At 40.2% G+C, this 26,148-nt stretch overlaps 1 protein-coding gene and 1 pseudogene across 6 annotated transcripts in view; one reads left to right on the top strand and one right to left on the bottom strand.

Annotated features, from left to right (window-relative positions):
- LOC136875853 (protein bric-a-brac 2) overlaps window positions 1-26,148 on the top strand; it is a 229,647-nt gene that overhangs the window by 160,883 nt on the left and 42,616 nt on the right. The gene's annotated exons all lie outside the window — the stretch shown is intronic.
- Window positions 6,751-8,892, bottom strand: LOC136858822 (protein Smaug homolog 1-like; annotated as a pseudogene).

Below are 26,148 nucleotides of genomic sequence, written 5' to 3'. Positions count from 1 at the left end.
CAGGTGCTTAGTGACAACTTCATGCAACAAGGATTGTGATATCTGCGGAAGTTGACTGCTGAGGTCTGTGATCGTTAAGCAACAGTTCTCTATAATGGGCTGCAGCACAACCTTGACAAGGTTGTCATTGATGGGGGATGGTCGCTCACTGCCTTCTCCATCACGGACATTTTGATGATCATCTGAAAAATGCCTACACTAGCGACGCACCATCTGTTTGCTCATGACCTTTGGCCCATAGACCTGACACAGCTGACAGTGAGTTTCAATCAGCACTATGTTTTGTGCATTAAGAAACTTTTTAACATACTGAACCTCGCAGGCAGCAGGAGAAAGAATACGAGGCGGCATTTTTAGCAACTACTGCTGCGCTACTGACACCAGGCGGGACTTGCCCGGCCGGTATATGATTGCTGCGTCATAGATCTGTCAGACATGCTCATATTTCCCAGCTAAATATGTTTACTTTACAAGAAAAGAAATAGGGAAAATCAATTTCTGGATGGCATATGTAATTAGGCTTTCATTTAGAATTCAGGGTCCTTGTGGTCACTCACAATTTGTGAACTGGTGTCATCTTAGAAAATGAAGAAGTCCCTCATCTCTGTAGTAGAGTTCATATGCAAAGTTGATTGAATTACAGTTTGAAACAGACAAAGTCTTTAAATTTACTGTACCGGGCTAGTTGGCCGTGCGCATAGGGGCGTGCGGCTGTGAGCTTGCATCCGGGAGATAGTAGGTTCGAATCCCACTATCGGCAGCCCTGAAGATGGTTTTCCGTGGTTTCCCATTTTCACACCAGGCAAATGCTGGGGCTGTACCTTAATTAAGGCCACGGCCGATTCCTTCCTACTCCTAGGCCTTTCCTATCCCATCGTCGCCATAAGACCTATCTGTGTCGGTGCGACGTAAAGCCCCTAGCAAAAAAAAAAAATTTACTGTACAAATTATTTTACACACAGCATAGTTTAAATGTCAAATGATTAAGTCACTCGCTGTAGAAATAAACACAAGTCCTTTTAAACATTTATGCCACAAAAATAAATATGAGTCCCTTAAATATTTGCTACACAGAATAAATCCAAGTCTCCAAGTACTGTCTTGGCAAATTATTTTAACACTCGGCATAGAAAATAATGTATGTTCAGACAACAGAAATAAACCGAAGTCCTTAAATGTAACAGTATTGAAATATGTACAAGTTCCGAAGTATTGTCTTGGTGATCATTTAACACTTGACATAAATTATATGTTTGCGTTGCAGAAATAGCACAAGTTGTCAAATATTATGGTATAGAATTAGTTACAAGTCTCCAAAAACTGTCTTGGCAAATATTCAAACACTCGAAACAGAAGACAGAGTAACTTAAACGTTAGGCTGGACTAAGTTCTCAAATACCATAATGCTGAAATGATCACAAGTCTCCAAGTACTGTCTTGGCAAATATTTAAACACTCGAAACACAAGGTAGCATAAGTTAAATGTTTATACTGCACTAATCATCATAATCATCATTGTACAGTTCCAGTTTCCCGGGTACTGTTAATGAGCCTCTTCCACTTTTTCCTGTCCATATACAACTTGTCATGGAGAACATCATCCACTGTCCATCCTCTGGTAACTAGATCAAACTTGATCATGTCCATCCATCAGGTTTTAGGTCTTCCTGCAGGTCTTTTCCCTTCCACCTGTCTTTCCAAATTTATTCTGGCTGTTCTTGTAGGCTCCATCCTCATCACATGCCCATACCACCATAGTCTGGATGTGCCGATTCGGTATAATAGGGATGTCTTTATTCCGGCTTCTTTCCTCACCTCCTTATTTCATAACTTGTCCATCTTGGTCTTCTGAATGGTGGATCTAAAAAATTTCATCTCTGATGCTTGCAGTTTTGATGAATGTTTTTTTGTGAGGATGCACGCTTCAATCCCATTGCTCAATATTGGTATGAAATAGCAGTTAAACATCATCAATTTGGCCGGTTTTGGAATCATGTCATCCCATAAAAGTGTTCTTACTTGTAGGTAGAATTCTGATCCCTTTTGAACGCTGTTTGTAATTTCCTTTCTGACCAAATTATCACTGGAGATTACTCTTCCAAGGTAAGTTTTACACTTGTTGGACGCCCTTCTCTGTTGACTGCCATCAGCACTGTCTTGGTCTCGCTGATGTTAAGGTTATATTCCTGGCACTGAGATTTCCAGGTTCTTGCCTTTCTCCCAGTACTTTTCCATCAGCATACAGGTGCTAAAAATTAGATCCATTGTTGATCTGTTACTTCTGAATCCATATTGCTCCTCCTCTAACTGTGGTTCAGTGATGGTTCTCAATCTCCTTTCTATGATCTTCTTTAGAATTTTTAGCCCATGAGACAGCAGGGTTATTCCTCTATAGTTGGTGGGTTTCCGTATGCTGCCTTTCTTAAACAGGGGAATCATAACGCCCTTGCTCCAAACTGCAGGTATTTTGTTGTCTGTCCATATGGCATTTAGTACTCTGTGCAGCCATTGTATACCCTGAATGCCTGCTGCCTTTATCATTTCCGCATTCACTTCATCTGCACCTGAAGATTTTCCTTTAGGCATAGATTTTAAGCCTGTCTCAGTTTCTGTCCAGGTGATGGGAGGTTCCTCATTGTAGGCTTGGATTTCCGCTTCTGTATTTTGTTCTTGAAGTGGTCTATTCAGTAGGTGGTCGAAATGGTTCTTCAGGACTTTTCTCATGTCGCTTTCTGTCCTAACCAGATTTCCATTTTCATCTTCAAGTGCCTTTATGGTATTCATTGGTTTCCTTTTACCTCTGATAACACTATACAGTGGTTTCTTATTGCCTCTACTGTCTTCCTCCAATTTCTGAATGAATATATTCCATGTCTTGGTCTTTTTTTCTGTAACTGTTCTTTTAACGTCCAGTTTCTTGTTTTGGTATAATTGTTCGAGGTTTCTGATCTTTGCCTCGTCTCTAATAAGGTCCAGTTTATTTTTCTCCCAATCCCTTTCTTTCCGCAATAGATTTCTTTCCCTGATTGCTGCTCCCACTCTTTCATTCCACCACGGTGTTTCCTTCTCCCTTGTTTTCATACTTGTCTTTCCACAAACTTCAGTTCATTCCTTAACCAATGTGTCCCTTAGTCTGGTCCTTTATGCCTCTCCAGTTTTCCTTTCATCTCTTGGTAACAGGGCTTTTATCCAGTTCTGATACTCAGTTCTCTTATATGTTTTCTGGAGTTCGCATACCTTATTTTTGGAATTTTCCTGTTCTGTACTCTTGGCACATAGAAGTTTCTCAGGTCCGATACTAATAGACGGTGGTCACTGTCAAGGCTCTCGCTGGGTCTTACTCTGACATCTGTTACCATTCTGCTCCTTTCTTCATGTGAGATGACATAATCAATTGCAGTGTTTTGTAGTCCATCCCAACTGTATCGTGTTATCTTATGGTTCTGTCTCTTCTTGAACCAACTATTTTTCACCACCAACCCAAGTCAAGGAGATGTTCACCTTCTATATTTCTTCCACCATATCCTTGAGGTCACATTACATTCTCATATCCTGTTCTATCTGTCCCAATCTGTGCATTCAGATCTCCTATAATGGTTACTTTCTCTTTACTAATAACTTTTTCCAAATCATCAAGAAACTGGTTCTTATCCTCTTGACAACATCCAGTTTAAGGTGCATACACCTGTACCAAAGTTAGTTTTTCTTTCCCGACATGCACAATCACCTTTATAATTCTCTCACTAACATACTGAATGTCAGTGACACCTTCTAGATCTTTACTCATGATGAAACCAACACCATTCCTCATTTTTGTCATTTCCATGCCAATACAGTGTATACTGTTTTAATTTCTTCATTTCTTTCCCTCTCCATTTGGTTTCACTCAGCCCCTGTATCATTAATTTCCTCCTTTCCATGAGGTCCACTAGTTCTTCATATTTCCCTTTGAGACTGAGTAAGTTGATGGTCCCAATCCATGTTAGTCTCCTCCAGGATTTTTGCATTTTTGCAAGACGCTGTCTATCATCAGGCCATAAACTATCATTGCTGACATGATCTGCTTATGATGATATCTTAATTTAGTTGATAATTGCACTCGAGGTTCTTTATGTGTTTTGAAAGCAACTACAAATAAGGTCTTTTACTGGCTTGCTAGGCCTAATGTAATTGAGGATTCTCTTTTGGGGTTTACTCCCTTAGCCTTGGGGATCCCTCCTCATCCCACAAGGCAGAGAGTTCCATCTGTACTACTCCCAGAGGAATGCGTTGCCTCCTCTGCCAGCTCTACCATACCGAATCATATTCTCTGCTTTTGCTGCCGTTGAGATCTTCACTCGTTACCCTGAGCTGGGACCCTTTACCAGATGTTACACACCGGGTCAATGTGCTCTGGGACTCACCTAGGCAGGGCCTGTCTCTAAGAGGGTTCCTACCTGTTACCTAGTATGTAATCATAAAAATGACTGAGAATTTAAAAAATTAAATAAATTATAAAACAAATGAAATATGAGAGACAATATATTTTCTGCATTCATTACATTAAGGGCAAATTAATCTTAACAGAAATTCCTTGAAGTGATCTCTTAAACCTGCAAGAGATCCCGCAAGCAGTAGGGAAAATAAAACTGAAAGCAAGGAGCACTGTATTGGGCAATTCAGGAAACTAAAAAACAGTCTTCAACAAGAGTCAACTTTGTACCCTGCATTATGTACCTAGGAAGTTCATTGTAATGACTGGAATGTGTAACCGTTACTTCAGCGGCTACACCAAACACAGTAAAGGGAGGAAAGTAAGTGCAATTACACAGTACTTATGAGACACACACACACTCTCTCTCTCTCTCTCTCTCTCATGAACTACGCGGAACTCCACCGATAACACACTGGTAAATATCAGTAGGGCCAACGTGATGATAATAAGTGGGAAGGGGCTGGTAACCTACCAAGGGCATGGAGATGGCTTAGGTTGCAGTTTCCCGAATAATGAACCGTGATCCTTGATTTTCAACAATATTATTTACTAATTAACTTTACACATGAATTCCGAACAATTTCAGCTATGCGGAAGGTACCGATACATAGTTTGTAAAATACAAATGACATGTTCCTTGAGATACACAAATTGGACGTTCCATGACAATAGCTTCCTACAGGTTCAAAGAGTCAAGCAATCACCATACAACTAATTACAAGCCAAGTCATAATATGCTATTACTGTTTAGAGTGAAGTTAAACGTACCTTTCAAAATATCTGAACAACATAATTGAAAAAGGGTAAAAATATCTAAACTTGGCGCAGAGGCCAGTTCAACTTGGTCCCACACCAAAAACACTTCTGATGCGGGGCAGTGGAAAACTAGCGTGCGTCAAGTGACACGGAACTACTAGAGGCAAAACCCAAGGTAAATACATAAAACTACAATTTATATGTTTAGCAAAACAAGGAAAGGGGAATGCCTCGAAATCAAACAGGCAAGCCCAGCTGAAAAGTTAAGGCGTCTGAAATAATTGAGTGGCGAGTCTGGGTGAGGTTAGAGCAAACTCCTAAATGAAAAGGCAAGCGAACATTAAATGTAATTTAAGGTGTAACAGAAATCAAGAGTGCTTACCCCAAAATGGCCCATCCCGGTAGCGAGGCGTCGCTGACGACGTCAAAACTTTCGGACAGTCAAGAGATAGAAGACAGGCAGCAGACCACGAAATGCTGCCTTGCTCTCTTTAAAAAGGGGAACCCTGGCCTTGGAATAGCCAATCAGAACGCAGGAGCCCGCCGATCGCCACCCAGCTTCACCAATCACAATTTTTACTTCAGTCCCGATGTTTAAATAACTTTCTCGAATACACACAATTGCAAATCTTCCATTTCCACAACAGTCGAACATACTTTCTAGAATACATAACTAACAAAGGCCAACACACCCTGTTCCAAAATTCATGTCACAACTTTCTTGACAGTTCCAGTAAATATAGAAATGAAATGTAGTTGTTACAAATACCATAAAATGTTACCAAAATATTTACACTGTACAGGTTAGGTCGTTGCATGGAATACAAATAAAACATTCTATCACCACACTTCAGTTCATACAGTAAGTACTAAACAAGGTTTACAAATAAAATCTATAAACACTTTCCACTTCCAATATATATTACGCCAGTATCAGAATGGAATATTCAACAACTTTGACATCTTATGGTAACTTCCAAACTGGAGATTACAGGTAATCCATCAACAAATTGCAGGCATGAGGCAGAGCATTTTGACACACAATCATGGAATGTAACTTATACCCTTCATATAATAAAAACAAAATTTTTCCTGCAGAATTAAAGATATAACATGTCTTTTATCAAGCTAAAACTCAGGCATTGCCTCTACATACAGGTAAAGGAAGAAATAATGATGTGAAGCCCAGCAGCAACAACTCGAACCCAACATGACTTGAGCCATTATTATAAAGAATACAGCGTAACTTCAGAATCTTCAATGTAAAAGAAATACACCTACTTGTATAAGTTGGTATCTTCATACAGATCACATCTTGTAGGCAAACATATTCAGGCATCATTCTCTTCATCCGCGGATGAAACAAGATTATAAACATTTGTATATGTGAATATACACCCAGTGCTGCTTTCTATCCAAGACTAGCTCATACAGGTATCACTTTTATGTACTTTTGACATTGTTTTATCCAATAGTTTACTCATAACTTATGTTATTCCCCACTGAAAATGGACATTAGTTCATACCCCTCCCCAGCCGCCCAAGGCATATTCAGTCATGCTGAGGCACAGCGACTCGAGGCAAGAGTTTATCTCTGGGTCTGTGACAGCATTGGTCTCCTGTGATGGTGGACATTTGGAGAATTTGAGGCCGCAGAAGTAATTTGGTTTTGGTGGAGCAGAATGAGTTCTCTGAAGAGTGGTGTGAGCATCAGGCTCTGGCAGTGGTTCCTGTAGACTGGGTCTTTTGGCAAGGAATGTAGCTCCTCCTTCAGCACCACTCCCCACCACAGTCGAGCTACTGCGGTGCTGTTGGGGTGCCACAGGATACAGGCTTGAGAAGCCTGAAAGGACAGTCTTGTTGCTGCGGTTCTGCTGCTGCTGGCTACAAGGTTGTGAGGAAGCTGGTGGAGCTGGGAACCGCTGCTGGGGTCGAGTAGCACCTAGCGAATGATGGAAATGGTTATGTGGATCACCATGTGGGTACCCATTATGGCTCGACGGTGGGGCCGTCACAAAGAACCGGTTAGGATGATGCCATCTATGCCTTGATGCCTCTGATCTCCACCACTGCTCTTGTGCTGCGAGGGTAGAGGGTTCCACACATCCTGGACCTGCAACTTCCACGAAGCCAAGCGACACTTCTGCTGTGCATTGAAGGCCTCGCGTTGCACTGACCGCTCCAGCAGCCACACAAACAGGCACACAGACTCCTCCTTGACATGGTTCACACTTTCCCATAACCTTAGTGAAATGCGTTGGTATGTCATCCTCTACAGTGACGACGTCAGTCTCATCCTTCTTCTCCTCACCTTCAGTCTCTTCTCTCTCCTTGGCTTTGGTAGTGCCAGCACTGCCATCACTGCTGGGCTTTATGGGCGACAAAAGTATCACCTTAAGCCCCTCTAGAGCGATGCGGAGATTGCCACCTGCTGCAACCTCCTTCTTTAACTAGCAGAGAGTGTAGTAACGCTCCTTCAGCTTTCGGATACTGAGAATGATCTTGTGACAAGTACCTTCAGTCACATCTTGGGCAGCCAAGCGCTCTTCTGTCAGTCCCAGCATTTCTTCATAGGTCAGCATCGCAAATAGCAACACGTACTTGTGTATGATATAGATGTTGATTCCCATAGGGAACTTAAAATATTTGTCCTGAATGAGTAAATTTACTCATTATAAATTTACTCATATTGGTACGTACTTGTGTAGGTGCAATGACTTGAGCCATGTTGGCACTTCTCGCATACCAGAACCCTCTGCACCGAAACCCACACGCAACTCATCCAGATGAGACTCAGAACTACTGCCTGATGATGCCTGTGATCTTTGTGGTGAGAGTGGTGGAGCATGGTCAGATGACAAAGAGAAACTGCGAGGTTTTTGACGCCCAGAGAGATCATCTTGAGAACTCTATAACTCTGAAGTCTGATTGATACTAACAGGAGGGGTGAGACTTTTGCTTCTTCTAACACGGGGATGACTACCATTGGTATAGTTTGCAATGGAACTCTGAGAAGTGATAGAGGGAGCATAGTTAGAGTTATGAACAAGATAGTGGCCATTTGTCAATGCCATCACTTGAGCTGCGGTTTTGAGGGTGTTGGGGCCCCCACGTTGTACTGCTGTTGCTGGTGCTCTGCGACTGGTGCTGTGGCGAGTCAGAGCTTGAGAAGCTCATAGGTCTATTGGGGCCATTGGGGCCATTTGTGATTCGTTCTTCCAAATGCCTCAGCCAGTGGGTCAAAGATCTGCAGTCCTCGTTGCTGATGGCTGGGTGGATGAGGCTGTAGGAGAGCAGCTGCCTTGCCTCTTCTATGTGGCTATTTGTTTCCACGGAGTGACTCAGTACCTTGTGGATGACAGCCAGGTATCGTGCCTTGGCCTCCACATTACCTGGTCTTAGCAGTGGTAGATGCAGTAGAAGTTGCCCCAGAGCTGTCTCCTTACTCTCGGCCAGAAGACTGCCAACAAAACCTGGGTTGTTTGCCTGATATCCGTGAAGTTTCAGCTCATTGCACTCCGACAGACTGGTCCAATGTCATGGCCAAAAATCTGGCCTTGACAGGGGGTACTCTTGAGCAGCGAGTACAGAGCCACCGTCTGTTTGCACTCATTCCATTGCTCAAACCATGCTGAGATAGTGTTCACCTGCTCATGAAACATGGCTAGGGGCAAACGCCACTGCATCCAATCCTAATTACACGCACGCTGCACACATACTGCTTTATTTTCACTCATTCGAAGTACACCACAATTCCAATCCAGAACATCTCTAGTCAGCTCCACTAAGTTCTCCAATATTATGAAGTCCACAAGTCTTGCCTTAGCTGGTTATTCAATCATGTTGAGTGTCACACGTTCATGAACAGTTCACATTCATTAGTTAGACTGCGGATTGCCACTCTGTATTTGCTGCTATGTTACGCAGATGACTGTCTCCATAAAGCTTTCACCTCAGCAGCTAGGCTAACTAGCAAGAAGGAGATGTGTAAATGCTCTGTTTCTCACTGGACTTATATAGACAGAGTAATTTGAGTCATAGCCCATACATATGCATTTGTTTTTATATTTCTTTCTTTGTGAGCTATAGGACTCTTATATTTGGCTAAAAATCTAGTCATTCCTTTGGGTACTGTAAGGATACATTTGCTACTGGTGTAAGTTCAGTTTATTCCAATTATTTTTGGAGTTATTAAAATAAATATAATGTGAGCTGCCTTTTGGTGACGTGTAGTTCAGCAGAAGCCAGAAGTGATTCGCCTACATCTATCACTCCACGCTGGAACTTGTGTAGCTGTTGTATTTCGAATCACTGGAAATACTTTGCATTTTCAACTCAGTATATCTGTACTGGTATTACTGGTACAACACACAAAAAGAGAAAACGATTCCAACAGGATAATATAAGTATTGGAAAAGAACAAACACATGTCAAATCAAGTCATATATTGTGCCCTAAAAAGTATCAGGCTATGATAGGCATGAGGTTTTGGAGCGTACCGGATAGGTAAGGATAGTTTGACGCCTGAAATTTTGTCTGAAAGTTTGTCATTTACTTTCAAAATTTGATCTGGTAAGTTGGAATTAACTCGTGAATAAACGTCTGAGATTTTGTCATTGAGTGCCTGCATCATGGTCAGTAAGTTGGAACACATTTAGGTAATATTTACCTCCTCTTCCGGTGTCGAGTCTGATGTTTTGTCCATTTCGATAAAAGACTTTTTGGGATCTTCGCCTTTCACAGAGAGTTACAATAATTGAAAATCTTCCACCTTTTTGATATTCAATTATTGTAACTCTCTGTGATTAGATTTTGATACGGAAAATGAAGCTGATTACTTGCAATCTTCGCCTTTCCCGATGAGATTTTCTCATAACCGCGTCTTCAGTGATTTCTTCTTGCTGTTCGTCGGAAGATTTCTCTTTGCGAGTTTGTCTTTTAAGTTGTTGTACAGACATATTTTCTAGCATCAACTTGCATTTTGTTCTAATTCACATTTACACTCGTATTCACTCGAAAATTATTCTTCAATCCTGTCGCGGTCGCCATTGATGTATCCACAAAGACGTACACACGAAATGCTGTCAGTTGTGTACACTATTTTATTTACAAGTTATTCACACAAATTCTGTACACACAATATAATTAGCTGCCATCATAAAACAAAACGCTACTATGAAGAATCAGAAGAAGACTGCAATAGATGCATGTCAACCACCAACCCAACAAAACCGATTCACATACGTGACTTAAATACTCCGCTAACACGACTTCAACACAAGTCTCATCACAGCAACCCAACTCTATCTTCAAGACTGCCTCTTTACATATGTTGCCTGGCCAGGCTTCTGGAAGAATATGACATAACATGTTTTCTCATAATTTGGGAATCTCCAATAGCCTACTTACAGTGTAAGAAACTTTCTACATAATTCTGGTCGCACATAGCACTGTGCTGGACTTATTACAGTGTGTTGCACAATGTTACATTGGATTATACATCATATATATAAGTAATAATAAATTATATAATTACGTGTTCTTAGATTAAATATACTCATATTAATATACAGAGTGTCCCACCCAACTCTGTGACCCCAAATAGCTCCGAAATGAAACAAAATATGAAAATTCCAATTGGCCAGGAACGTACCTATGTCAGGGGCTCACACAATGAGAAGGTGTGCACAATCCATAAAGATGAACAAGTAGTACTTCCAATGCCAAGTTGCGTTTTTTTAAATGGGACATGTATGCTTGTTCTAGCAAAATGAAAACTAGAGCTGCAATTGGTGATAACACACTTGGTTTCACGTTTCTAAACCTCATACGTTCTGAAATAAGTGGCTGTTAGAAGATGGCAATGGCGTCACCGTTTCTGATGCAATGCAACGCATGTACGTCTGTGCTCAGAGCAGGAGTTTCTTGCACTGGCCTGTAGCCTGCTGTAAACAAACCGATATCAGCTTGGCACGTTCTAACTTCAGTGTACTAGTGTCTCCTGATCTGGTCTGCTGTCATACTGTACCGTAATTCATGTATGTTTCGGAAATTGCTTTCCATATTGACACATTAAACTGTGTTTTCGTGTGGTGTGTAACAGTTGCCGTCATCTAGTCAATATGCCGGCCTTCAGTAACGAAGAATACATGGATATTATTTTAATTTACGGCGAATATCGCAGAAATGCAACCGCAGCTGTGGCATAGTACGCTGAACGCTACCCAGATCGACGGTATCCTTCGCCTCGTACCATTGCCAACATCTGCACGGAACTCAGGGAAACAGGAATCTGGGCTCCCACAGAGCGACAACGTACAAAGACAGCAACTGGCACTGGAAACGAAATTGCTGTTCTGGCTGCTGTAGCGCACAATCCTCAGGTGAGTGTCCAACAGATTGCAAGAGGTTCTGGAATAAGCCGCAGTAGTGTGAGCAGAATTTTGCAAACGCATCGGTTTCATCCATTCCATATCTCACTGCACTAGGAACTGTACGGGACGGACTTTGAATCCCGCATTGTATTCTGTCGTTTTGCACTTCAGCAGTTGCAAAGTAATCCAGCATTCCTACGTAATACGTTGTTTACAGACGAAGATTCATTTACAAATCATGGTCATGTGAATCTGTGGAACATGCACTAATGGTCCAAGCAAAATCCCCACTGGACTCGCCAAGTTGGTCATCAACGACAGTGGAGTGCCAATGTTTGGTGCAGTATCATTGGTAACCGTATTTTAGGTCCCTATTTTTATCAGGGAACAATAAACAGACAGCGATATTCATCATTTCTGCAACACAATCTACCCCCCTCATGGAGGATGTGGGATTGGAAACGCATCTATCAGTGTGGTTCCAGCATGATGGATGTCCCGCACACTCTGCACGTTTTTTCAGAGACGTTGTGGATGCGATATTTTCAAATAGGTGGATAGGACGGGGAGGCCCTGTGCGATGGCCACCTCGGTCCCCAGACTTGATGCCATTAGACTTCTTTCTCTGGGGCACAGTGAAAGTAGAGTGTATCAAGAACTGCCAACAACAGTAGAGGATATGCAACATCATATTACTGCGGGGTGTGCAGCAGTAGCTGTAGAAACACGGCAATCCGTGCAACACTCTCTTGTTACCAGATTCCAAAAGTGTATGGATGCAAACGGAGGGCACTTCAAAAATCTGTTGAGGTGACACGGTTTCATCGGACAAGACGCTAGTGGTGATTTTTGGGTGCATTTTCCATGCCAGATATACTGCACAACAATGAATTTTCTGAGGGCTATAGGCCATTAGTAAATGTGCTTAGAAAAGCGGAACCAAGTGTGCTATCACTAGTTGTAGCTCTAGTTGTCATTTTGCTAGAATAAACATACATGTTCCATTTAACAAAGCGCAACTTGGTGTTGGAGGTGTTATTTGTTTGCCTTTGTGGATTGTGCGTGCCTTCTCATTCTGTGAGCCCCTGACGTGGGTAAGTTCCTCGCCAATTTGGAATTTTCATATTTTGTTTCATTTCGGAGATATTTGGGGTCGCAGAGTTGGATGGGACACGCTGTATATATACAGCAGATATTTCATGATATAACGTCACAAATAATACGATCATGATTACATCAAATAAGGTTCGTACACAACTACGTAAATACTAATACTAAATGGATGTAAACACTTCATAGACATACCTCACAAAAAAGAATAATAATAATAATAATAAAAATAATAATAATAATAAATAATAATAATAACCCATGGGTTAAAGAATATTGTTTCCAAGTTATATTAGTCTATTACACTTGCGTCAAGATGTGCATGGTTAAACAAGAGACTCACAGAGAGAAAGTCACAGTTATAAAACAAACATCCACTTACATTTATTAACAAAAGAACATAAAATGTGGAAAATAAAACATTATTACAATTCCAGAGTACAGTATTAAATCGTAAGTATTACCATTCCACCGTAACATTCACTTAACAGTAGAACTGTCAGAATATATTGTATACCTGGAACCGCCGATGCGGTCATTTTGACCGCTATTGAAATTATTATATTTTCGTTCTTGATACGCACGGTTACTCATTATTATCGTTATGTCTCTGTTTACGGACGTTGCTTTGTTTCAATAATTATTTATCAATAAAAAGACGCCACGCACTCATTACACTGTCGTCAGGAACATGCTGCTTTGAATATGGAGTAAGTCGTGGATTTTCTTTCAAGGGTTATGGCGAGCAATCCAACCAGGTGTCATCTTCCCAGTCTGCTACAGTCCACTTCCTGATGCCATCAGTACCTAATGGCGCATTATCTGGCCATGGGAGGCTTTTACCTTGGTTATCGCATCCCCTATGATACCATGCTTTGCGGGTTACTCTTTCTACAGCTGTAATAGAATAATTGAAAACTCGTCAGTACTCAGTCTGTGCGAGGCATCGTTATAATTTGAACACGGTATAAATCAAGGAATGGTTAGTTATAATGATACTAATATCAGTTTACCTTCAGCCTGAACAATCCGGTTTTGAGCGTGATCTGAATCACTGCTTTCCGAGTTATCACTTGACTGGTAGTAATCTTCGTATGCATTTTCTCTTTTTAGGTCCTTTATATCTGGACCACATTCTACATCAGACATATCTTCAGTAATGTCATGCAGTTGACTCAGCAGCTGATGGTTTACGACACAGTTTTATTGTACTGTGACAAGCTGACAAATGATAACACTATTGGAGACACAGCGGACATAATTCTCGTACAATTCGTAATATATCAGAGTTCCATTGTTGTGTTTTTTAACATTAAGTTACCGTTGTTGATAAGATATTTAAAAGTAGATGATTATATCTCTATAAGAGATATGTGTTATAATACATCTAATTTGATAATTAATACAGCGGTCAAAATGACTGCTCCGGCGGTAGTAGGTGTATCATTATTTATAAGTTTCATTTCCGTATTGATTGGATGCACGAATATAGAGACAAGAAAGATGTTCCACCTGTCAATACTATTTATTATGAACAGATTCACATCAGTACCGGTTTCGACTATTTATAGTTATCATCAGCTGATATATTACAATTTTACAACCATTAGACATTGGTATGTTTCACAAAGATGTTATTGTTTGTTAGAGCATCTGGATGTCTAATGGGGTTGTGATATTAATGTGACTATGTGAGGTTAAAACTGTGTCTAAAACCAATATAAAAACAATTTGTACGTATACATTAAACACATTAAAATACATGAAACATATATATAAAACACTTGATGAGTTTGAACACATTAAAATACAAAACATGTATGTAAAAACCACTTGTTGAGCTTAAAAGTTTATGCTTTGTGGAGTTCTATCTTCAGGCTTCCATGTTGATTCTTGTAAATCTTTGTTTATGTTGTTTGGTTACATAAAATAATCCTTAAGATGTTCTATTTGACTGCTAATATGGCTGTTGTTATTGTGATCATGCGGTGTTGTGTGCGCAACAAGCTCTTAAACACAATGCCGCATGACCATAATAACAACAGCTTCAAACATGAATACAGACAAGAGGGAGGTTGCTACCAACAACTTATTAATCAAATTTTAAATATTCAAGACACTACAGTCTGCTTCAAAAACTCACCAAAATACATCAATAGCTGAACTACAATATTACTCAACCATCCTACAACATGGGTTTTGCTACGAACACATATGACAAGTACTAGTCAAATAGAACATCTTAAGGATTATTTTATGTCACCAAACAATGTAAATGAAGATGTACAAGAATCAACATGGAAGCCTGAAGATAGAACTCCACAAAGCATAAACTTTTAAACTCAACAGGTGGTTTTTACATATATGTTTTATATTGAATGTGTTTAAACTCATCAAGTGTTTTATATATATGTTTCATGTATTTTAATGTGTTTAATGTATACGTACAAATTGTTTTTAGTTTATTTAAGTTTTCCACCGCTATGTTGGTTTTAGACACAGTTTTAACCTCACATAGTCACATCAAGATCACAACCCTATTAGACATCTGGATGCTCTAACAAACAATAACATCTTTGTGACACATACCAATGTCTAATGGTTGTAAAATTGTAATATATCAGCTGATGATGACTGTAAGTAGTTGAAACCGGTACTGATGTGAATCTGTTCATAATAAATAGTATTGATAGGTGGAACATCTTTCTTGTCTCTGTAGACGGTAGTAGGTATACCTGTTACTAACGCCCCATTCATTAATGAAAAATTAATTATATTTAATATGGATTTTCCTGACCACTAATCAGGAGAAGTCACTGTTGCTCAATATCCTACAATAAAAACTGTAGTCAAAATTGAGTTTGGAAAATGTATAGTGGTCATTTTGACCGGTCCGGTGGTTCTAGTGTTAAATATTTATAATCATATATATTAACAAATTGCAGTGTTTGGTAATGAGAAGTATATCTTTCTGTTTGTATTTGTATATCACTGGTAAGCTACACCAGTTAATAAATAGTGATTGGATTAGGAGTTACATGTGAGGTAATCAACATAATTGTTCCTTATTATCATGGGCCTGAAAAGGTTACAGAAGGTATGGGATAAATATCACTTAACATGGCCTTAAATATTCATTATAAGCCTTGTTATACACAGTCAGCTGATGCCTTGAACTACATGCACATCACTCACATTTCAGCTGGTCTGAGGAAACAAAAGTCTACCCCTCTTACTAATACTGATTCAGAATAGTTCTGGCATGTGGGGGTTAGGCCTACCTCCACTCACATTAAAAATGATAAAGTTTAACCTTGACAAGGTCCAGCCACAACTTTGAACGTAGCATGTGTGCACTAAATTCTCAATTTTGTTTCACACAGTGGTGGTGGTGGTGATTATTGTTTTAAGAGGAAGTACAACTAGGCAATATATAACACTAATTGGAGAGAAAAAACGGAAGGGATCCAACACTTTGGAAAATGAAGATATCTGCCAAAGAAAGACAAGGGCCACAAGGGCGTGAAAATGAAAAGACTCCCTAGGCCTTGAATGCTCTAATACCTTATATAATAGGAATAAATTGAGGGATGTTCCACCCTTCAACACAATATATAAATGTATAACATTTATTAAGTGAAAACTGGTTTTGATTCCCTTGGAATCATCGTCAGTTCACAGTAAATAAATAAATCAAAGGATCTTAACAACAGTCGCCATGAAAACTGCCTTTAAATACATTTAAAATGGTTGACATAACACATTACTATTTAGAGAGCATCCTTGGATCCAAGTCACAGATAACTGCAGTGCGTTAGTACAGTGTTGAACAGAGCTTTAAGATAATGCATAAAAACTTGAAGTTGAGGAATACTGTGAGATTCTTATTTGTTACTGTGAATATAAAAGACTATGTTAAAATGTTCAAATATTCGTAGTTGAATCGTCCGTAGAGGGTAAAAACATATATCGAACTTGACGATCTTGTAAAGTGCTGATGTTAAGTAGCTGAGGAGTTGGGGGAACATCCTTCGTTGTTTTGTAACATCTGCTTTGTTGTTGAAACTGTCGACTGTTATTGTTGAAGTAAAAGTTGAATGATGGTACGGCCTTGGTTGTATGGCACAGTATTGTAAAAGGTGGATGTCTGAGGAAGAAGAAGAATGTAATGAGAACTAATGTGTGTGTTTGGATTTAATTATTGGAAAGTGGTTTGATAGTACTTACTCCCTTATTCCTCACTCTCGTTAACCTGCCGCTAGAAAAGTAGGAGGTGTACTGCTCGTCCGTGTCTGCCTGGAGCTTATTGCTGGCTTTGGGAGGAGAGGATTGGCTGTGGTGTGGAGGGGATGTGAGAGAGTAGGGAGTGATCCGTTGTCACGCTGTTCTACCTAGATACGTCTTGAGAATAAGGGGGTGGATGGCGTCGAAAAGTATGTTAGTTTTCTCGGTGGATTCATTCAGATTGTGATTAAAATTGGCTCGTTGATCCAATGATATATAAAACATTTCCATGATGTTAAGGAGAGGTCCCATTTTCATAATTTCAATAATTTGTAAGTCCTTGTCTATAATGGAAAAATTGTGACTGGATTCGTGCATATGTATTTCCATGGCAGAATGCCTGTTATGTTTGACTGCATTAATATGTTTGATGTACGTGGTGTTAAAGCTTCTCCCTGTCTGTCCATTATAGCTTGCTAAACAAGACTGGCACTGTAATCTGTCAATACCTGATTTACCAAACTTGTCAGATTTATTCATGGTCCCTGGAGGATTGTGGAAGTAAGATAGATTTTTGTTGGTTGTCCTGAACGCTATTTTTACCCTGTGTTTTTTAAATAAGTTTGTTATTTGGTATACTGATTCCTTTTTGAAGGTGAAAACTGAATAACCGTCCTTCTGCTTCTTTTCTTTAATAAGAGTAGATTTTGGTTTATTTTGAATTTTAGATATTATTTGGTCGATGAACCTTCTATTATACCCATTAGAATAAGCAATTGCCCTGACGGTATCCAGTTCTTTTTTTTAGGTTGGGATGAGATATGGTACATTGAATGCTCTATGGACCAAGCTATAGAAAGTGGATTTTTTGTGGGAATTAGGGTGGACTGAAAGTTGTTTGATAATATTGGTGGTTTGTGCAGGCTTCCTGTATATGCCATAAGAAAGGAAGAATTGATTTCTTGTGACTGTTAAGTCTAGAAAATTTAGAGAACAGTTGGATTCTGTTTCCAGTGTGAACTGTATGTGGGGACTTAACTTGTTTAACTCATCCAGTTTTGTTAGGCTGTTGGTATGTCTTCCATCTAAAATTGTGGAGGTGTCATCGACAAATCATGTCCAGAAGAAAATGTGCCCCATTTTGCTGATGTGTGTATACTCCAGATGGTCTAAATAAATGTCACCATGATGGCCGATTCTGGAGATCCCATTGGAAGGCCGTTTGGTTGATATATTATCCCGTTAAAAACAAAATAATAATTACTGAACGTAAATTTAACCAAACTAATAAATTCTTCTACTTCAAGTTAACTTAGTTTACTATGCTGTTGCAAGTTACTTTGTATAATGGAAATGGTCTCGTCTAAAGGAATACTCGAGTACTTATTTTTGATGTCAAAGGATGGTAATGAATGATAAGATTGAATTGTAAGGTTTTGGTGTTGTTACAAAATTCTAATGTGTTTTTAATGGAAGTTTTTGCTTGAGGGACATAGTGTTTTCTGAGAAATATTGGGTGAATTGCGCTAATTTGTAGGTAGGGCTAGGTCTAAAATTGATTATTGGTCTTACTGGGGTGTTTTCTTTATGGAATTTAGGGAGTGCCCTTGTTGTTGGAAGCTTGGGATTCATACTTATTAATTTACTGGAATCTTGTTCGCCGAGTATAAATGAAGTGTTCTTAAGTAAAAGTTTCAGATTTTTCTGTATTCTTTGGGTGCGGTCTTTTTTGATTATTCTGTAATTTCCTTCTTGAAAAATGTTGGTGGTTTTTTTTTTTTTTTTTTGACATAGTCTTTCTTGTCTAAGATGACGGTAATATTTCCTTTGTCAGCTTGTGTAACTATGAGATTGTTAGTTTTTATTTTCTCTTTTAATTGGTTGACTTGTTGGCATTGGGTAGAGTTATTGTTTGGTTTGTTTTTCTGGTTGTTAATTAGTTTGGTTAATCATTTTTTTTTTGGCTTCATATCTAATTTCTTCCTGTTGTTGTGTGGGGAGTTTACCAATCGCATGTTCTGTTTCGGTAACTAGGGTGTTTAATTCTTTGGATCTGGATTGCGGAATCCAGTTATGTAGGTGGATCAAAAGGTTAGTTGCACTAACGCGCCGCAGCAGCGCGCTGTGTGTCGCAAACGTGGGCACAGCGGAGAAAGGGACAGACACTGCCCACACGTCTGTTAGGCAGGTCGCTGTGGTGTCTCGTCTAGTATTGTGGGAATAGCAGCCAAATGCAATGGCACGTCAACTGGACGTTCACTCCAAATATGAGGTGCGTGCGACAATCCGATTCCTATGGGCCAAAAGGAAGAATTGCACGGACATTCATCATGAAATTAGTGCTGTGTATGGGGAGTGGGCCATTTCCCGGCAAGGTATCATAAAGTGGTGTCAGCAATTCGAAGCCGGACGCACGGATATCACGGACAACCATCGCAAAGGCAGGCCCGCAACGTCCAGGACCCTTGCAAAGGTCAACAGTGTGAATGCGATCATTAGACAGAACCGGCGCATTAAACTGAGAGAAATCGCGACGCAGCTGAACATGTCCTATGGTAGTGTGTTTGCCATTGTTCACGAGGACCTTGTATATCGTAAGCTGTGTCAAAGATGGGTCCCACGTCTTCTCACCAATGAGCACAAGGGACGTTTCCAATCCTCCCTGGCATTTTTGCAACGCTATGCCGCAGCCGGCAACGGATTTCTGCGGCGAATCGTCACAGGCGACGAAACGTGGGTCCACCACTTCACCCCCGAAACGAAGCGAACATCAATGGAATGGGTGCACCCCTTATCACTACAACGGAAGAAGGCCAAGGTTCAACCTTCAGCTGGTAAGGTTATGGCGACAGTGTTCTTTGACATGGAGGGTTTGCTGCACGTGGAATTCATGCTGAAAAGAATGACGATCAACGCGGCGTCGTATTGTCAAACATTGCACCGGTTGCGTAAAGCGATTAAAGAGAAGCACCGGTGTGATTTTGTTGTACGATAATGCAACACCTCACAAGGCCCGCCAAAAGAGAGAACTGTTGCAGCGTTTCAAGTGGGAGGTCTGGCAGCGTCCACCCTACAGTTCCGACCTAGCGCCATGTGACTTTCATCTGTTTGGTAAGCTCAAAACGGAGCTCGGTGGTCGACGTTTCCAGACTAATGAGGAGGTGAAGGCCGCTGTCTCCGAGTGGTTGCAGAACGCTGGAGGAAATTTCTATGCATCCGGCATCGACAAGTTGGTTGTGCATTCCCAGAAATGTGTGGAGTCTCTTGGAAACTATGTGGAAAAGTGATGTTACAGTGTATGTCGTTATAGTCGTGTTGCTGTTGTATAGGTGGTGTAATAAATGGCCATAGCTGGGAAGTGCAACTTATTTTCTGATCTGCCCTCTTACATTTTGGACCTCTGCTCAATATTTCTATTTCAGTTTCATTAACGGTTGTCTTAGGAATATTTACGATGGGGGCGGGGGTTGAAAATATTTTCATTGAGAACTTCATTGTTTGTGTTGGAGCAAGGTGTGGTATCTCTCTCATTTGACGTGGGCAGTGTGGAGTGATTTTAACTGGCATGCGCTTTTTTTAGGTTATCTATTTTCTTGTTGAGATTGTCCTATTTCTTAGTGAAAATGTTTCTTATTTTGTCAAGCGTGTGCCTGAGAAAATCGTCCCAATAAGTTGATGGAAGATTACGCTCTGCGTCTAAGTATGACTCATAGAGCTGAATATTTAAAAAGGTCTTTTACCTATATAGGAACTTTATTTCTTCCTTTAGCCATAATTTGTTGGTTTTATTATGGGTGTTACGTGTTTGGGTTGTTGACCTATGTCTTTTGTTGTAGTCTCTTAAAAATTTAGGAGTTAGTTTATTGAGGAGGCAAGGTCGGAAAAGAACATGAGTTGACCAAGGTAGGATGGAGAGGATGGATGAAAGTGAGGAGCCTGGCACAAGTAAGTAGAAGTAATTCCAGGACTCATCTAAGGGCCCCATGGTCACCAACTCACGTTTCCAAGTTGAGATCCCCTAGGGCCCCTTTTAATCACCTCTTACGACAGGCAGGGGATACTGTGGGCGTTATTCTACTGCCCCCACCCACAGGGGTATTCTTTTACACAGTAAATGAGTGTGATCCTCACATTAATTTATACTCCCTGTTATTTGAATATCACATTATAACCTGATACTAACACATGTTAAAGAACAAGTCTTTCATTAAAGCGTTTTGAATGTTCTGTACCAAAAAATATTGCTCATATTACTCACCAAAAATCATACTCTGTTATGATACATACATACATATAAGGGTTTTAGTACCTGTCCTCTGAGTAATTTACACACTTGTATGATATGATAATATGTACCGGTAACCTCCATTTACTCTGTGTTATCTGTGCTTCAAAAAAATGTGTTACAATACGGCACATAAATTGACAGGTGGATGCATAAAATGCGTTATGTCATGATTTACTAGTTTTGAAAAAATTAGGTTTTAAAGTTCAGTTCAAAACCCAAAATCGAATGATGGAATATAATTAATTTAATTTATGTCTTCAGGAACCTAATGTTGTTCACAACAATGGGGTAACTCGTCATAACAAATTCCATGTAAATTCACATAGTTAGGGAGCCAAACAATTCAAGGTGTCATATAAATTATGACTTAACACACTTTGCACACCCACATTTAGTGATATAATGCAAACCTGCACATTATATGGACATCAGTTAGCTTTATTATTAATGAACAATATCACATCCAGTATTAATACAGATATTATTTTTCATAACCTACTTGCAATTTGTTCGTATTTGATTAAATCATTTCACCCCACAGAAAGTCACATTTCATTGACAGTAACATTATGTTCACATGACATTCTGTTGTTCATCGTGGCCATCATTGAGGGTGTTGGGATGAAAATCTCTTACTGTGCTTGCCGAGGGAATCTCCTTGTGTGTACCGGGCGAGTTGGCCGTGCGCTTAGAAGCGCGCGGCTGTGAGCTTGCATCCGGGAGATAGTAGGTTCGAATCCCACTATCGGCAGCCCTGAAGATGGTTTTCCGTGGTTTCCCATTTTCACACCAGGCAAATGCTGGGGCTGTACCTTAATTAAGGCCACGGCCGCTTCCTTCCAACTCCTAGGCCTTTCCTATCCCATCGTCGCCATAAGACCTATCTGCGTCGGTGCGACGTAAAGCCCCTAGAAATAATCTCCTTGTAGAAGTTGTGAAAAACTGGCGAGATAAATTGGAGATGATCCACTAAATCTTTCTTTAATTTTTGTCAGGGATGAGAAATGGACCATTATAAGCTGAGGTGGGTTTAGGGTGACACGCTTAACTCTCTTCAAAAATGAGACCTCTTCAAATTCACTGGCATCAAGTTTGTTTTATAATGAAGGGTGACTGTGCCACTGTGTGTCAAAATACAACCATTTCACTTCCCGCCAGTTGGAACATACTCTGTTTTTGTTTACTTTCCTGTGTTGCAGAGGACCTCACAAAAGCGCTGAGAAATCCAAAAAATCTTCCAGGTTCATTTCCTTCAAGGCAGACTGCCTAATCTGTTGGGTTCAGTTGTGAGGGTGATCAGTGTTTCCATTGAACCTCTTCTTTGCTTTTTCTATTATACTATGATCATAATCACGTACTATATGGGTATGGCCAGGGCCTAGGAATTTATGATCAATGGTCTGTAGTGTTTCAGAATCTTGCAAAGCCATCAAACACATAGCTGCGACATAACTGTTTTTGTTTTGCGCACTGCATGTGTCCAGAAACATTGTAATATATTTTACTTCCGGCTTCAAGTTATTGACAAGAAACTCATGTAGACAGGAGCTGACATATTTTGCACCCCTCCCTGCGACTGCCTCATGCCGCACGAAGCAATAACACTGGCCTTTGTTACAATTGTGAACAGTCAAGTTGAATGTCCAGAGTTGCCTATTATAAAATGAAACAGAACATTGTAAGGAATGAGTGGGCAGACATTGTTCCATGTCAGAAGCTACTGTCTTTCTTTTTGGATCATATCTTGTATCACGTTTATCGGCTGAGATTCATTCCATACGCAATTTCTGCTTCCCTCTGGTTATCCTGGAGCTGTTTCTTTATGTCTTCCTTTCCTTCTTCTCCTGCCGCAAGGACCAGCAATAGCTTGTCACAAGTTTGACACGTATCATTACAAGGTTTCTTTATTGATAGTTTCATGTTTTGGAACATTGCTTCAAAAATACACCTGCTCACTGGTTCATTTTTGCATTCTTTTCTGTAATCCTGGCAAATTTGAGCAAGTGTAAAGTACGACAGTAAATACTTCTTGGAAGTGTCTCTTCTGGTATAATGGCTTTCGTACGCTGGTAAACGTTCTAAAAAATTATGCATATATTCTAAATCTTCAGGTGATTTCTTGTCAAGGGGTTCATGAGCACTTCTGCCATCTTCCGGAATAATTCCTGTTAAGCTGGAACATTTCTTATGCAGCACTGTTTCAAGTAATCTCGAGGATTCTCCATATACCTTCATGAAGCATGATTTATAAACAGTCTTCCTGTCCCATTGTACTTCAATGTGGTATGTTTCTGTGATTTGACAGAAATGGTTATCATCATTAGATGGATTTTGTATTCTTGTTGTTGTCTTTTTAATTTCCATCAAATTACTGATGAAAGTCAATTGCTCGTTAAGTTCTCCCATACCCCAGTATTGTGTAGATATCTGTTCACAATCTTCATGAGAAAATGTTAATTTTTCATTGCATTTGTTTTGATGAGGTGGCTGTCAGCTTGCATTTGAGAGATAGTGGGCTTGAACCCCACTGTCGACAGCCCTGAAGATGGTTTTCCGTGGTTTCCCATTTTCACACCAGGCATCTGCTGAGGTTGTATGTTAATTATGACCATGGTTGCTTCCTTCCCACTCATAGTCTTTTCCTATCCCATCGTCGCCATAAGACCTATCTATGTTGGTGCAACATAAAAAAAAAGTTTTAAAAATTAAACAATAAGAAATTGAATTTTCCCCTAGAAAATTTTAAAGTGCTACCATTACCTTTATATCTTTGCTGGCAGGACCTAGTGTTTACAGTGCACTATGTCTTCTGGTATAGGCTAGAGCAATTTTGTTACTTTCATAGATCTGTCTCTTGTCTTATCCTTGGCTTTGACAATATGAAAGTGACTGAGGTATGAGCGATGCTAGTAATGCCAATCATTATGCAGCCAGTCCCTGCTATGAATGGTTGCTCATAGGGTCGGTTGGTGTATGCATTTCAGTGGGCTTGGCAGACTGATATGTAATAGCAACTCTGGCTCGGTGAGGAAAGCAACGGGAAACTACATCACTCCTCATTTCCTTAGTACGCCTCTTCAGTGATGCCTAGGCCATCTATGACAGCTGATGGCAGTGCTGTTGAGGATCCCACCAGCGGCATCGCTGACGGACTGAACATACATACATACCATTACCTTTGTGTTTGTACAAAACCTCAGAAGGGATTGCAGCCACCTGACCATTTCTGTCTGTTCTCTTTCCTGCCTCTTGCACATTGGAAATAACCATGCAGCAACCTTGACTACTTCTGTTTTGTTTGTTCCGTGTATAGGTTTAATCTGGATAGTGTGTGCCTACAGTAAATTATTGATTTTTGTTAGTGCTGAACAGTGTCTGGAAAATGAAAACGTGTGGTGTTAACAATATACCAGAATCTTGAAATTATGCATAAACTTGAAGAAGGCAGTTCTTCATGGCACCTATATATATATATATATCGTATGGCTTTACAAGTACACAAAATATCTAATATCAAATGGAAATATCCAAATTTGACAACCAGTCCAGAGCACTCGGAGTCACTTGGTGTAGAAGCCTCAGATCACCGTTAAATGCTCAAAGTGGGCACTCCTTAACAATGTGTTCCATTGTATGCTCCTCCGCTCCGCAGTCACAGTCAGCAGATGAACGGAAACCCCTTTTCCTTCAACATGTAACCACACCTCCATTGACCCGTTCTAATTCAGTTCAGATTTGACCAGGTTTGATGTGGCATTTGGAATCCTTAAACCTTCTTTGTTGGATCTTGAACCAAGTGAGCGTTGTTGGATGGATGTCCATGCCAACGTTGTCGCCACTCAGAGGTCATGTCGAAAGAACTGATACTTTTAAAATCAGTCCAGGGTGGTTTGCTTGATTTCAGACGAGTTGTTGGTGGGTCTTGTAGGGCATCGTACAAGGGAGATTTCTTATGAGAAGAGATCTTCTTGAGCAAGTTTACCTTAGCTGCTTTTCTCCTTAAATCTTCTGAGGCATTATTATCTAAGACAGGTAACCACTAAATGGGAGTAGATCTGACAGTACCAGTGATGACTCTCATGGCTTCATTAAGCTGGACATCAATCTTTGTTGTGTGAACACTGTTTTCCCATACAGGAGCACAGTATTCACCAGCAGAATACACAAGAGCGAGTGCAGCAGAGCGTAGGGTATTGACGTCCGCACCCCAGCTACTTCCGGCAATCTTGCAGAGTAGATTCACTCTGGAGCCAAGTTCCTTAGATAACGTGATTCACTGTTGTTTGAATGTCAAGGACCGATCCAGAGTGATTCCTAGATATTTTGGATTGTAGTTGTGCGGTACTTCAGTTCCGTCGAAAGTCACATGTAGCTTCCTATGGGTTTCTTTATTATTTAGATGGAATGCAGTAACCTCAGTTTTATTTGGGTTAGGTTGAAGTCTCCATTTATGGAAGTAGTCACTCAATTTTGTCAGATCACTTTCAGTACATTCTCACAGTGCATAAGATATTTATTCTGAAAGACTAATGTTAGGTCGTCTGCATACTGGATTTTCAATGAGTCCGTGTCTGGCATATCATGGATATACAAGTTAAACAGAATGGGGGCCAGAACTGATCCATGAGGTTGGCCATTGTTTAGAGTCCTCCATCTGCTAGATTGTACATTCAGAAACACTTTAAAGCATCTCTCAGAGAGCATGTTGTTCACTAGAACCACCAGCTTTTGACATGGGATGATTTCAATAAACTTAGACATCAAGCCATCCCTCCACACAGTGTCATAAGCTGCTGTAAGGTCCACAAAAACTGCAGCTGATCGGAAACCTCGTTGAAATCCTGCTTCAACTAGAGTTGTCAATGTTAAAACCCGGTCGCAGCAGCTCCGATGTTTCCTAAAGCCACCTTGTTCAACAGGAA

This window comes from Anabrus simplex, chromosome 1 (assembly GCF_040414725.1).
Source record: "Anabrus simplex isolate iqAnaSimp1 chromosome 1, ASM4041472v1, whole genome shotgun sequence".
NCBI lineage: Eukaryota > Metazoa > Arthropoda > Insecta > Orthoptera > Tettigoniidae > Anabrus > Anabrus simplex.
This window is presented reverse-complemented; position numbering and strand designations above follow the sequence as displayed.